We start from the raw sequence: 15,743 nt of genomic DNA, 5'->3' as shown, positions 1-15,743 counted from the left end.
ACTTCCATTCAGACGACAGCCAAAGTGCCTGCTGCTTATCAAACCACACACAGCAGGTACAGACTAGAGGGTTGGACTTCAGCTAAATAGGCGACATCATCACAGGTTACAGAAAAATGTACGGTGGAGCGGGACTTACACCGATCAAATTACTGATCATTATTGAAACTGTTTAATACTACTTTATAGATAGATAGATAGATAGATAGATAGATAGATAGATAGATAGATAGATAGATAGATAGATAGATAGATAGATAGATAGATAGATAGATAGAAGTACAAATTTGGTTAAAAAATAAATAAACTGTATATAGCCACATAAATACAACACAAATTGAGCATGTATTCTTCCATTCATGTAATGGATAAAAATGTGCCTCTTTGTGTAATAAAAACTAGAAGAAAGAGCACTACATAAGCAATTGAAGCAATGTGAGTAACAAACAATAACGTTTAACGATGAACGTTAGATTGATTTAAACATGACGAAAAACAAAATAAATTAAAAAAAGTTTCAAATAAAGGACCAATAATGGCGGTGGTCACACCAAGGTGACCAGAGTTGAAATCTCAAGTCCTCCCTACCCAGAGCCTGCATGTTCCCTCCATGTCCATGTGGGTTTCCTCCCGCTGCTCCGTCTTCCTGCCACACTCCATTGGCTGTTGTGAGTGGGCTCACCCTGCGATGGGCTGGCGTCCTGTCCAGGGATTGTTCCTGCCTCGCCCCTGACTCTTGCTAGGATTGTGCTCCACCTTGACGCCTGTTAATTCTGTATTAATAATATGCCACATGATTAGTTTCATAACTGGAAATCTCAGTGTATAGTAAGAAGGTAACGGTGTCGCTTAACATTACTGTTCTCATGAGGCATGGCTGAAACAGGGCGATGCTAATATGCTTTTATTACTTTCAGTTAAATGTGGCACTTGCAAAAAAAATACATTTATTAAACAGCCTTTTGAAACAGTAATTTTTTTGACCAGATGCTTAGAAACCTACGTTAATTTAAAATGCTTAGATAGCATAAGTCTGAGACTAAAAGACATTTCCGCTTACAGCGGACGTTGCTTCATCGTTGTAGCCTTAGGGCTCATTTATACTTCACGCTCAGAACGCGTACGCGTCCGCATCATGGCTGCCACGCGTTCCCAGCATTCATTTCACGCGTCCTCTGAGCAGGTCTTCAGAAATTAACGCGACTCGTGCGCGAGTTGCAGTACCAGCAAAAAGTCGGGGGGCGCAGTGTGCTAAAAGTCGGAACGTGACGTCAGAGTCTCTGTTTACTATCTACATGTGACAGCAAGCCTCTATGGAGATCCTTCGGGGATCGATGTGCGCGCTTTGCTGTTTGATGAATGGTTCAAAGTGTTGAAGCAAAATGCCGACATACAGAGGCATTCGTGGTGCTTTTATATTCAAGCGTCGCATATTCCCGATCGTAATGACACGATACATTTTAAAAGTCTCACATACCATCTTTTGTGCCGTCTATTTTTTATTTTTTTACTTTACCTGCTGTCAGGTACAAGAAGCTCGTAGCGATGAAAAACTGGGATGACGTTTACGATGGTCTGCTTTAATAATAAAGTAAACTACGAGGTTAAAGTGGACAATTCGAGATTAAAGCCGAAATTTCCAGTTTAATCACAAAATACACGTTTTCACCGTGTCCTTTATTTTTTTCTCAGTGGTTCAAATATAACGCTATACATTATGTTGCTGTTGTTAAGTTGCAAAAATAAAAAAAAATTAAAAAAGACGACACAAAAGATGGTATGTGAGACTTTTAAAATGTATCGTGTCATTACATTCGGGAACTATCTACATGTGACAGAAAGCCTCTATGCCGATCCTATGGGATGGATGCTTCGATGATGGTGAAGCAAAATGCCGACATACAAATGCATTCGTGGTGCTTTTATATTCAAGCGTCGCATATTTCCGATCGTAATGACACGATACATTTTAAAAGTCTCAGTGCCGTCTATTTTTTTTTTTTTTTGCAACTTCACATCGGCAACATAATGTATAGCGCTGTATTTGAGCCACTGAGAAAAATAAAAGACACGGTGAAACGTGTATTTTGTGATTAAAGTGGAAATTTCGGCTTTAATCTCGAAATGTCCACTTTAACCTCGTAGTTTACTTTATTATTAAAGCAGACCATCGTAAACGTCATCCCAGTTTTTAATCGCTACGAGCTTCTTGGACCTGACAGCAGGTAAAGTAAAAAAATAAAAAATAGACGGCACAAAATATGGTATGTGAGACTTTTAAAATGTATCGTGTCATTACGATCGGGAATATGCGACGCTTGAATATAAAAGCACCACGAATGCATCTGTATGTCGGCATTTTGCTTCAACACTTTGAACCATTCATCAAACAGCAAAGCGCGCACATCGATCCCCGAAGGATCTCCATAGAGGCTTGCTGTCACATGTAGATAGTAAACAGAGACTCTGACGTCACGTTCCGACTTTTAGCACACTGCGCCCCCGACTTTTTGCTGGTACTGCAACTCGCGCACGCGTCGCGTTAATTTCTGAGGACCTGCTCAGAGGACGCGTGAAATGAACGCTGGGAACGCGTGGCAGCCATGATGCGGACGCGTACGCGTTCTGAGCGTGAAGTATAAATGAACCCAAAGTCGAATGGGGGTCGCGTACGGGAGGGAATGAGGAAGATCGCGACATGCTGTGCGGCTTTAGATTTGAGAAGGTGTCTGACGCCGCGTGGTTCGCATTTTAAGTGTCTGGGATTGAGCGCTACGTGGAGGAGGAGGCGGCACAGCAAATCGCACCTCCACGAGGTTATTGTGGATGACGGGTGTCGCGCAATTTTTAGCCGGTGCTACGTTAATTTATTTTCCGGTGACTGTTCCGTGAAATGTAATGCTACATCTGACTTGGCGGAAGCGCGTTAAATTGGGATTAGTGATGGGATGGTCGGGACTGACATGTCGTCACCGTGCCAGGCCGCTTGGCGGCTTGTTTCAAATGCGCCCGTCACGTGATTTCGAGGCACGCTAGCGTCATGACGTAATTTGGTTCAAGTAGAAATCGTCAGCTGACTGCGCAGATCATAGACATACAGTATATAGATAGACGCCGCATTCACTGTGTTGTCTAGTCGACATGATACGTCAGCCGTATTGCGAGTGGTAAAAGTGCCATTTAAACTAATACAGGTAAACGTGGAAACTGAATTTTCGGATGTAAAAACAATAACGTTTAAAACAGTATCGTTTACATACAACATATTTCGGCGAACCGTTTACATGCAATTATTTATATCCATTTATAAACTAATAATGGCAATTATTAAATAATAATAATAATCGTCCAGTTCTTACGCAACACAGTACTGAAATATTGGTTAATGCCCGAGTCACCTCACGTATAGATCACTCTAATCCTATTCTATCTGGCATCTCACAAAAACGTATCCATCGCTTACAGCTTCTTCAAAATTCTGCTGCCAGGATAATAACCCGCTGTTCTAAATCCACTGAACATATCACACGTATTCTCTCTCAATTTCACTGGCTCCCTGTTAACTACAGAATACAATACTAAATCCCGCTCTGAACATTTAAAGCTCTCCACACCTCACTGATCTTCTCCAGACTGACACTCCTCTCGCTCACTCAGATCCTCATCTGCAGCTCGACTTTCTTTACCACACATCAAACTCGGTGCTATGGGAGCTCGAGCGTCTCTCATTGTGCTCCTCAACTCGGGAATTCTCTTCCCTCTCATATTTGTTAGCTTGATTCAATAACACATTTTAAAACTGCCCTCAAAAATTATCTTTTCAAACTGGCATACCAATTGTGAACTTTGCACTGTTACTGACAGTTATCTTTGTTTGTTTGCGAATTATTGCTTTTAAATTTATAATTCTCTTGTTTTAATTTTACTAATTTTTAATTCAATTGTAACGTGACTCTGCGTGCTAAGGTTATAAAACGGGGTTTTCTAATGGCCAAATATAACCGAAACAATTGTTCAGCCTTACCTGTGAAATGTAATCCCCCGGGATGTGGTTTGGAGAGTCCAGCGGTTTGTACAATTCCAAGCAGCACATTATTCATTACTTCACTTCACAGCAGTGCCACTCGCAATATGGCGAGGACATTGACGTACGATGTTTCTGGTCATACGGCGTCTAGCAATTCTATGTCTATGGCGCGGATATCAATGACGTCATGACGCTATCGCGCCTCAAAATCACGTGACAGGCGTATTTCAAACTTGTCCCCGAGCAGCGCTTGGAGACCTCGACAAGTCACTACCGAGCAGCTCTTCACAAGTGTGCTCTTATGAGACTTCTTAACAGCCATAAGATCAAGTAAAGGTGCCGTAGGTGAGGCAAAGTCGAACGTGGTAATCGCGTACTATTGGGAATGCCAGCAGTGAAGAAGATCGCGACATGGTTAGTGGCTTTAAATTTGAGGAGGTGCATGACGCCGCGTGGTTCGATTTTAAGTGTTGGGGATCGAGAGATACGTTTAGGAGGCGGCACAGCAAATCGCACTTTTACGAGTTTACTGTGGATGACATTTTCTAAACGGTGCTACGTTTATTTATTTTCCGGTCGGTGTTCCGTGAAATGTAATGCTACATTTGACTTAGCGCGCCTTAAATCGGGATTGCTCTCTTCGCGCTCGTATACTTTTTCGCGCTGCTTCTCCTTTCAATTTCGCGCATGCTCGGAACTGTGCTGTCCGTCGGGCACACGCATGTTCAGCCGCTTACTCTTCATTCATTTCTGATTTTTCTCGAGCTTTACGTGTTTTTTGTCGTTTATTCCTTTTTCCTCTAACGATTCAGGTTTCATTGCCAGCAATTTGTCTCATACTGAAACCTATTAGAAATAGTTTACATTTTTTTTTTTGTATTTTCTTATGCGTTTTACTTTGATTTGTTTAATGGGAAATAAAAAATACAAACATTACACAAGCTAGAGCTGCTGGAGGGATACAGTAAAATCTACAGCTGGCGTGGCATTGCAGGTACATTTTTGTGATATTTGAAACGGTATTGTTTTATTTCCTGTCTTTTATACTTTGCAACTACTTTCAGTATTTCTGTACACTTTGATACTTTAGCTTACTTGTTAAAAGAAGAACAGGACTCAAGCCAATCAGGCTGTTTGTGTCGGACCATATGAAGCATCAAAATAAAAAATGTGAAAGTGGCAGAGCCATGACTCGACTATTATGGGCTGGAGCTCAAGTGTCTCTCCTCATTGTTTAAAGTGGCAGTGCCGCCTCAGAGACCTTGGTGAGCAGATTCTGATGCCCATGTTGGTGAATCCCTGTTGAGCCCACTCCTATCTTGCCCCTCACACCCTTGTGCCACTAGGTTGTCTTTAGGTGCGATTCCTGCTGAAGTCTCTTTTTAAAGGGCATATCCATCTTGTGGTTTTCCACCTCCTCAGATGCTCCATTTCTTTCCCAGCTGCTTATCTCTTCCTGCTTTGCTGACTCCGCTGATATCTCTGTGATTTCCACACACAAGTCCCATAGTTGCAGTTCATTAGTTTCTGGTTCATCTTGCAGATTATCCACACTTGATGTGTCAACAGACCTTCTGTGTCAGCAATGCTGTCAGGATCAGTAAACTCTAAATTATACCAATTTCTGCTTTGCCAGCCCAATCTAATACTTTATCTGTATGCCACCATCTCTGTCCACATATCTCACAGTTTGCCCCTTTTTTAGACAAACACAACTCCATCTTAACCTGTGAGTTTGCTCAACTTCAACATCAACATCTTCTACTGGGACTGAAGAGTTTAGAGTCTCCTTCTCATCTCCAGTGTCTTCATTATCTGATGTAGTGTTAGATAAATCTCTCTCTTCATCTCTCTCACTGCTGGTGGTATGTCGATTGTCACCTTTACCGTTGACTTTACGTAGTCTAAGCCCTGTACCCGAGGCCCCTGCCTAACCAGGACGGGCGCCCCACTCTGTCTGGAGGAGGCACTCGCCCTCCTCCGGTCCTCAAGCGTCCCGGCGGGCTCCAGCCCCAACCGGCAACCGCGACGGGACAAACCGGCATCGGGCGCCGCCTGGCGGTGACCACGGGCCCCTACAGGGAAGGACTTCCATGCCCTCAACCCGTGGCCCCCAACAGAACCAGGACGGACGCCCCTCGCGGTCTGGAGGAGGCACAAGCACTCCTCCGTCCTCCTGGGCGTCCGGCGGGCTCCAGCCCGGCCGGGGCCACATGCCCCACCGCTAGCGAGGACACGTGGGTCGAGCGGCACAACCGAAAGGGCAGCACGTCCCCAGCGAGGGTCCTACTATGTCCCCAGGGTCCAACACGGCATCCTGGGACATCTGTCTTCGGCACCCTCGCCCGGCAAACGTCCCCTGTGGTCTGCGCCGCTCTGCCCCGCTGTTCCCCAGCGAAGTCACTGTAAACCTCGGCGTGGAGCACTCCAGCGGGCCTCCGTTCAAGCGGGCAGGTCCCCGTCGACGTCGGCCTCAGCGCTCGTCGGGGCTTCGGGCCTGTAAAATAAAGGAAAAGAGGGCCAGAAGCACAGCCAGGACACTCATCCCGGCGCCCGTCGGTCTCCGTATCGACCGTGCTCCTGCCCCCTCCGACAGCCCCAACTTGCCTGCTGAAGTCCTCCGCCGCAGGTTCCATGCCCGTCCGCTCGTCGGCCTCGGCACCGCTCGCAGGCAGCTCGCCCATCCGCCCAGGGGATCTCCTCTGCCCACACAGAGGGCGGCCCTTCTCGGACAGCGCACCCAGCACCGCGTCTCTCCTATCGGAGGAACCGGCATTCACCCGCCGGTTCCTCCTTCTTTTCTTGGACGCGCTGGCGGTCTGGGTCTGAGCACAGCAAAGCTCAAATCCAGCCCGTCTGCGTCCAGGCAGAGCGACAGGAGACAGCTGCAGGCTTGGGCGCAGGGCGCTAGGACCCAGGGCACTCAGCAGCCCGATCCTACCAGCCCCTGCATATTCGAGCTCCTCGCCGCGCTAGCCGTCTGCACCGCGGCGTCTGCTGTCGGGAGGTTGCTTACTTGGAGCTGATCGTCCGTAAACGGTCACAGCCATGTTCGGCAAACCTCCCCACTTGCTCTACGGGAACGGCAACACTCACCACTCCCGCCGTGTTCTGCCTGCCTCTGGTTCCAGCGCCGCGCCGATCCTCCGTCTCACTCGGTGTCTTTCTCGACGCGACCGCCATCTCCATCAGCTGCTCACACTGAGCGGCGAGACACGTAACAGCTCCTCTAAGGGCGGCTTGGCGGGCGAAGGACTCCTCCGACGCACGCCGAGCAGCTGGTGGAGAGAGAGACAAGCGTCGGTGGGCTTACCTGTCCATCAGCTCCACGCGGCGCCTGCCTCCTCTGGGCCCTCCCTCTGGCCCAATCGGGTCTCGGTTTGGCACGAGACTGGCATTCCTTGGGCCGCCTCTATCCAATCATCGGCCGGAGGCACGCAAGACACACCGCCAATCCCGTGCCTGTCAGCGGGCGGGACATCCGGCCAGCGGCCATCTTGCCTTCCCAGCTCCGAGTGCGGAGGCGTGCCTCTTAGCGCGTTGTGGTTGCGGCGATTCCTCGAGCCGCGGCTCCGTTCCGCAGCCTTCTTCTGCCGCCGTCGCCGCGCTGCCGACAGCCCGTGGCCCGGCGTGCTCCTGCCGCGGGACGGATCCGGTTCGTCCCTCCCTGTAAGGATAGAGGTAAGACCGACCCCGAAGGGCCGATGATTGCAGGGCAGGGCACTTACCTCCGGATCCCGTCATGCGAGGCCCTCTCCTCGGTGTGGCCTTCGGTGCTGCCACGCCCGGCCTGGCTGTCCGTCCCGACAGCGCGACTGGAGCCGCTGCGCTCGGCGATGTCGGGTTCTCCTCCGCACTTTCGGGGAAAGCCATTCCGCTGTCCGGGCGGTTTCTGGGCGAGCGCGCTCAGCGGTCGTGCGGGCTCCCGCAGCCAGTGTGTGGGGTCCGCTGCTGCGCCGGGCCGTTCACAGAAATTGATTGTTTGAACCCAGGTCCCCGCCTTGAACCAGGCGGAGTATCCTGCCGGCTACGCCACTGTGAACGCTGGCCCCGGCACAGACAGACGGACAACATTGTTTCACCCAACACACTTTATTTACAATATAAAGTCCAGTGCACACTCACAAAACCCCAGTGCCTTCTGCACTGATTCCCCCAAGTCCAGGGCCCACAGTTCTGTGCCTTGCTTCCTGGCCGCCTCCTGTCCTCGCTCTCCAGCTCAGTCCTTCTGCCTCCCGACTTCCACCAATGACTGGAGGCGCCCATAAATAATGCCCCGGATGAGCCCCAGGTGCTTCCGCCATCTGTTCCTTGGCCCGCCCCAGCGTGGCGGAAGTGTCGGCTGCCTTCCTGGCAGCTCTCCGGCGCCACCAAAGTCTTCCCCGGCACTTCCTGGTGTGGCGGAAGTGCGGGCTCCCGGGATAATTAGGCACGGGCGCCTGGCGGTGGCCACGGGTCCTACAGGGCTGGGCTTCAAAGCCCTGTACCCAGGCCCCTGCCTAACCAGGACGGACGCCCCACTCTGTCTGGAGGAGGCACTCGCCCTCCTCCGGTCCTCCAAGGCGTCCCGGCCGGGCTCCAGCCCCAACCGGCAACCGCACGGGACAAACCGGCATCGGGGCGCCGCCTGGCGGTGACCACGGGCCCCTACAGGAAGGGCTTCCATGCCCTCAACCCGTGGCCCCCAACAGAACCAGGACGGACGCCCCCTCACGGTCTGGAGGATGCACAAGCCCTTCTCACGTCCTCCTGGGCGTCCCGGCCGGGCTCCCGCCCCGGCCGGGGGCCACAGTAGTCTAGAATGGTTGGCCCTTCCAAGAGCACCTCCACATCTGAAACATTTCACAACTCCATCCTGTCCAATGACCTCTGCGGGTCCCTTCCATTCTGCACAGTCCACTCTTTTGTCGTCCACTTTGTCTCAGATTTATCATTTTCTGAATTAACCTGTCTCTGGAGTGCTCTCCGTATTCGCTCTGAACACTCGGATTGGTCTTCCAGAAAGCCAGTAGCCCAGCATCTCTTGTGGTTTAAGGTTCACAGAGATAAATATTGACCTCTGATGCTGCTGACTCAAATATCGTTTTTATCTTTATTGACAATTTCTTCATGTATTCTGCAGTTCTGTTGGCAGGGAGTTTCTTTGGATCTCTCGGCTGTCATCTGTCACTCCGAGTGCGTCTGTGTGGTTGAGACGCCGACACTAAGCAGATTATGTGTTTGAGATTTGCTGTCATTTGTGAAATGTGTCCTTGTACCATTGTTTAATTTAGTGAAAAAATCATTATGATTATAATATCTGTTACAGAATTCGTAACTGCGTATTGACTATTCACATAATGCTTACTATGTATAATTAGCATTATTTATGTCTAAAAACTAGGCTTATATCATTCTACCCTACAAGCAAATAAGAGGGCAGATTACAATTTCTAACTAATCGACGTCCACTTGATAACGATTTATATTTATGTTCCAGCTCAGTAAAACTCTGCGTCCCTTTCCTCCCATCTACCTACACATTTACTGAAAGGCTAATAAAAGGGATTTTAGTCAAAATAGCTATTGCCTGGTTAATTAATTATACAAATAAATCATTCAACAAACACTCACTGGTAGATGGAATTATGGACCTAAATGATCTACAAGGTGACATCTTCCAGAACTGAAAGTGGCTGGTTGTCCAGGCTTACGAATTCCACTGTTTTTGCTGTCACAGTAAGTCTTTGGCGTTCTTCCTGTCCATATTATAAGGTTGAGTTTTCTAAGTGCTGCCATTATTGGAGGCCGAGTGAGAGTAGGCGACTGAGCTAGACTAAGCTTGCTGGTCGCCTCAGCCTTTGAACAGCTCGTTCTTCACACCAGTTCCCTTTTGTGTTGACTTCTCAGATGCTGAATAAGGTTTGTATTGTTGAAAGTGTTAGCAAAGAATCCTCCATGAGTGACTTCTTTTTGCACAAATATTACAAACCGCAAATTTATCTCTTGTAGGAAGGCAATAAAAATGTTAGACTGGCTAGGACATGTTTCTGTATTTTGGTAATGTTGGAACTTTGTTTTGCAATGTTTTTATCATTCAAGATCAGATGTTAAGATTAGCTAATTGCTGATCATCAGTCAAGTCATTTGGAGTGAAAATTGGCAGATTTTGATTTGTGATCGATTGATCAGATCAGGCCTGTCTTTAACATATGAGAGAAAGTTGGAGAAATTGAACAGACAGCAGCAGAACATGTAAAGACCACACATGGATTGGCCAGATCATAAATGGCACCTCAGTGTAAGGAAGGAACTCCAGCCAGTGTGCCACCACTTGTACTGTTTCATTTATTTTAAAAGGTGGGTAGTGCTTAGGAATTTGGACATAAAATCCTGAAGTTCCTGGTTCAAATTCAGTTATTGACACCATGTGACCACAAGCATGTCACGTGACCTGCCCGTGCTTCAGTTGGACAAACAAGAGAAATGTAACCTGTAGATGTTTTTCCCAAAATTACCAAAGTTCAGCAGCTCTTACTTACAAAATAGGACTCCGCAAAAGCCTGACGTGTCGAAATGTTTCCACAGAGAAAATATCTTCATTTTTAAAGCATCAGTAAAACTTCTAAGTCAGGGGTGGGCAAAGTCATTCCTGGAGGGCCGCAGTAGCTGCGGGTTTTTCTTCCAACCCAGTTGCTTAATTAGAAAACAATCCTTGCCAGTAATTACATTTCATGGCTTGTTAGTGCTTTAACTCTGCTATGTCAAGTCATTCTCATATCCTAGATTTTTTTTCCATTATAAGGATATCAACCAAATAGTTTGAAGTGTAAAACGGATGGTAATTCTCAACCCTTCACTTTTTTTCTCTTCTCTTTCCTTCCAAGTATTTAATTAAACCAAATAGTGCACGATAAATACACACCGGTGTAAAGGGTAACAAGCTAAATGGATAACTGCTGGTTTCTTTTGTCATTTGCATCTTATTGTTAATAAGGAACAATTAAAAACTGAGAATGCAGCTGTTTTAGACTTAAATAAGCAGTAAGGGTTCAAAATCTTAATAAGGGAGAGAACTAAAATGAAGCTGAAGTGTTTCTAGAGCAATAAGTGCTTCTTATTAAGCAACTGGGTTGGAACAAAAACCTCTCCAGGAATGACTTTGCCCTCTCCTGCTCTAAGTGAAACAATTGACACATTAAAGAGAAAATTGATATTGCAAAAAAAAAAGAAAAGTTCTTGTTGAGAAGAGTGTTCAAAGCTTATAAATCTTGTTTCATTTCTTATCTTTACATAATCACTTCTAAACGTTTCTGATCCATTTCAGAACGGTCAGATAACTGCCTGCCTGTCCCATTTCTATGTTGTCTTTGAAGTCCCTGTGCACTCGGACCTGTTTAAACATCAACTGACTCAATTATCACACTGAGTCTCAGTTATAGTTAGAAAGTTCAATCTGTTATGAACTTACAGGGGTAAAGACTATCGCATTGTCTATGGCTATGACTGAGGACACTAATATGAATTTAATTTAAAGCATTACTTTCTAAGTTTGGCTCTTACATTTCTAGCCCATAATTGGCTATGCAGGAGCACAGACTGTTACTATATTATACTTCAATGTGAGACGTCTAATTTTACTTTTACATTAACTGTGGTTTTCAAATCACTAGCAGTAGCACTGTAAACAAATATTTAAACAGTTCTCATTTCAAACCTTGACTGTTTCTTGAAGCAGGCTCAGTTTATTCACAGGTCGCTTCACACAAACTTAGGGTCCTATGGAATTATTTTTATTTTTTCTCACATTCCATTTTTTTTTTTCAGTTCTCACCATTTTACTTTTCCTTGATTCGGATTTTTTGGATTATTATGTGTTTTTTAATATGGTAAGTAGCACCAGCTAAAATAAAACAAATAATAATGAGATGGCCCTTTACATTCCATGTACATTGTCCATGCTTTTATCACATCCTGCATAGATTATTATAACTCGCTGCTGGCAGGTGCCCCTTCTAATCTTATATCACAGCTCCAGCTTATTCAAAACTCAGCTGCAAGAGTCCTTACTCGAACCAGCAGCAGCGAGCACATCACACCCATCCTGCTCCGTCTTCACTGGCTCCCTGTGTCTTACAGAATCGAATATAAAATCCTACTAATAACCTACAAAGCCTTAAATAACCTCGCGCCAAACTACATCAGTGACCTTCTCCATCACTATGTGCCTCCGCTCACTAAGGTCCTCTGATTCTGGCAATCTTGTTGTGCCCCCCACTAATCTTCACTCCTGGGTGACAGGGCCTTCAGCTGTATAGCGAGTGCCCAGACTCTGGAATGACCTACCAAAATTAATCAGGTCAGCTGACTCCATGAATTCTTTTAAAAAACAACTCAAAACTCATCTGTTCAGGAAGGCTTTTAGCTCTATTTGACTTTATTACCCTTCTCTCAGTTTACCTCTCTGTCAAGATGCTCATGTAACCTGTGTGTTTGTGCGAGACCATCAGTTCTGTTGTCTGTTAGGCTTTCTCTGAGTTTACTGTCTTAATCTTCTTATGTATTTATTTGCTTTGTACTATGCTATATACTGTATACCCTGCCGTTCTTTCTTATATTCTGTAAGTGCCTTGAGCATGGGAAAGGCGCTATATAAATAAAATGTATTATTATTATTATTATTCATTTCATGACACAGCACACTAGCACAGCTGAACCTTATTTTGCAGTTCCATTCATCAGGTAGGAGCCCAGATCTTCCATGATGTCGTGTGCTGAGACTGCAGTAGGACAGCGAGTGCCCTCCAGAACTGTAAGAGTCATTTAGTTTGACACATCCTTCCGAGATGAAGGTTCACTTCACTTTTAGAGTCTGGGATATTTGTTACAACTTGAGCTGATGTCTTCTCGACCAGAAAGAACTCTTTGTAGAGGTGAATATGTTCAGCGAGGTACCCTACTGATTTGAAGCAGGTATTCCTACCGGTGTTTCCTGTCTCGGGGGTCCCTGGCAGGCTTCTTGAAGAAGGCAGACTTTACCACATCACTAGTATTTCTAGTGCTGCCAGGTCTATCCCACCAAACTGATGCCATGACACCCTGTTAGGCGTAACCCTTTGAAAACGTCCTGGTCTGCTGTCAGACAGTGTGGTTCATTGTCTGTCGGCTCTGCTCAAATGTCAGGAAGATTCAGCTGATGGTTGTGAAGGAACTGAAGTGCTGCTGCCTGTGAAAAGGTGGAGAAGTTACAGCTCTGCATAAAGATAACATCTGCCAGAAAGTCCTGCACTTCAGTACCTGAAACTGTAATTATGTGAATTATTACTCATGATTCTTAAACCTTAAAAGTTTACAGTTTGAAAATGTGCATCATTACGTCTGTAGTTTCATCTACTGCATATCTTAAAATAATTAATTACAAAGCAGACTTCTGCTCAGGTTTCTCAGGCCGAGTTTATAACGGAAGAGTCAAATGTTGAGCTTGCGTGCCTCGTCACCGCCAGGTGAAACGTTTATTAAATCAGAAACATCGTTGTTAATTTATAAAATTGAACCCATTAACAACCAGTGTTGTTCACTAATAACAGTTTACTACGGGAAAGACTGTTAATACCGGTTAAATATAATTTCATGTACAATTAGACCTGCCTGCATAAAATAATCACCATACAGCCAAGGGTTTACTTGCCTGTCACTATGTTGAGAACACGGTGGTCTCGGCTATCTGTGCTTTAATTAACTACAACAAAATTTTTTTTGCCACAAGTCTTTCAAAGAACGGCCTCCGTAGGTTATTCAAAGACATGGCCAATGAGTTTGATGAAGACTGCTTTCGGTTTCTTGCAGCGCACCTTTCTGTTTACAATGCTTAATAAAGAAAGGTCGCGACTCCGCACACAAGGCCACAAACTCCTCCACAAACTGGCGTATTGCATCTGACGATTTTGTCGTTTCCACTGTTGTTACCTGAAGGTGAACACCTGTTGATCTTAATTTCTCCTTGTTCTTGGGATGGGTTTCAGATTTGACACTGTCATTGTAAGTATCTTCTCATGTCCAGACTATGGTGTGCTGGCAGAACTTGCAGAAAAGTTGTTGTCCAGATTCGTAAAAGTCGCCGGGATATTATTGTGCCCTCAATCTTGCAGTTAAGTTCGTGTTTCTTAGTTTTTTCTTTGTTTTTGTGGTATCTGATTCTGCTGGCTTTGATATTTCTGTATTGTGCAGCTAGCTAATTCACTTGTCTTTAATGAGAAAACATACAAGAAACACATGCACAAACAGACAGAGGTGCGACTGAATTCCTACAAAGAATTGTGTTCACTTGAAGAACAACAAACTACAAAATAGTATCTGACTGGTAGAAGTACAGATTATTGAATTGTTTAATTTATTGGGATGTTTTATAACATTCAACACTTCAGTCTCTAAGTTCTTCACATTTCATGTTTTTAAATCTAAACTCCATTTTAATGCATTAATTCTGTGATTCTGTCTGTGTTTTCTGTATCACGGAAATCATTATGGACAGAGCCATTGATACGACGGTAGGCCAGTTCAAGATTTGCAAGTTTTACGGCAGACGTCACAGATAAAAACGCCACTGGCTGGCTGTCTAACTGCTTCTTTCCTTTGCCTCCTCCTTGCTTCCAGTTGTGTGAGTCTGCTCATCTTAAAGTACTGGGCACCTTCATCACAGATTCATCGCCAGGTGGGCCGGTTCAGAGCGAGGTGGCAGAATTGCATCGTAAGACCACACGTCTTCAGGTTGGCTTTGAGAATGTCCTTATATCGGGGTAAAGGACGCCCGATTGAGCGATGGCCATTTGACAACTGTCCAAAGAAGATTTGTTTTGGGATCCGAATATCTGCCATGCACACCACATGTCCTACCCACTGCAGCTGTGCAGCTTTGATGACTGCCTCGATGCCACGCATACCGCTTTTATGCAGCACCTCTGTATTTGGGACCATGTCTTGCCACTTAACATGAATGATTTTGCGAAGACAGCGTAGATGGAACTGGTCTTTCTTCTTCAGATTGCGGTGGTACAGTGTCCACATTTCATATCCATATAATAAAGTCGTTAACACAACGGCTCTATATACTGCCAGTTTTGTGGACTGTGTAACTGATTCTGAAGCTTACCAAAAGATGAGCTGACTTTGGTGAGTCTTGCAGGAATATCGCGGTCGTTGCCCGCAGAATGGCTCACGACACTGCCTAGGTAAGTAAACTTGTCTACATATACAAGTGCTGTCCCATCAACAGTCACTGCTTGTTGTTGGAGGTGACTACTGGAAGATGCCTGAACCTTGACTTCTGTGTTCTTGACACTGACAGCGAGACTGAAACGTTTCGCTACACTGGCAAAGCAATTCATCAAGCCCTGTAGGTCATCCAGAGAATGAGCCATGAGAGCACAATCATCGGCAAATAGGAGGCCACGTATTATAGCATTATGGACTTTGGACTTGGCCCGTAAGCAGCTAAGACTGAAGATGTCACCGTCTGCTCTGAACTGTACTGCTGTATACAGCATAAATGAGAACTAAATGTTGAACAGGAGTGGTGCAAGCATGCAGCCCTGCTTCGTGCCATTGGAGACGATGAATTCCTGTGACATTTTGCCATCCTCGGTGACGTCTCTTCATTTCATGATGGCATGAAAGCTTGCAATATTCACCAGATTTGTGGGACAGCCAATTTTATGCACAATGAGCCAAAGTCCTTTTC

Source organism: Polypterus senegalus, chromosome 4 (genome assembly GCF_016835505.1).
Source record: "Polypterus senegalus isolate Bchr_013 chromosome 4, ASM1683550v1, whole genome shotgun sequence".
Taxonomy (NCBI): domain Eukaryota; kingdom Metazoa; phylum Chordata; class Cladistia; order Polypteriformes; family Polypteridae; genus Polypterus; species Polypterus senegalus.
This window is presented reverse-complemented; position numbering follows the sequence as displayed.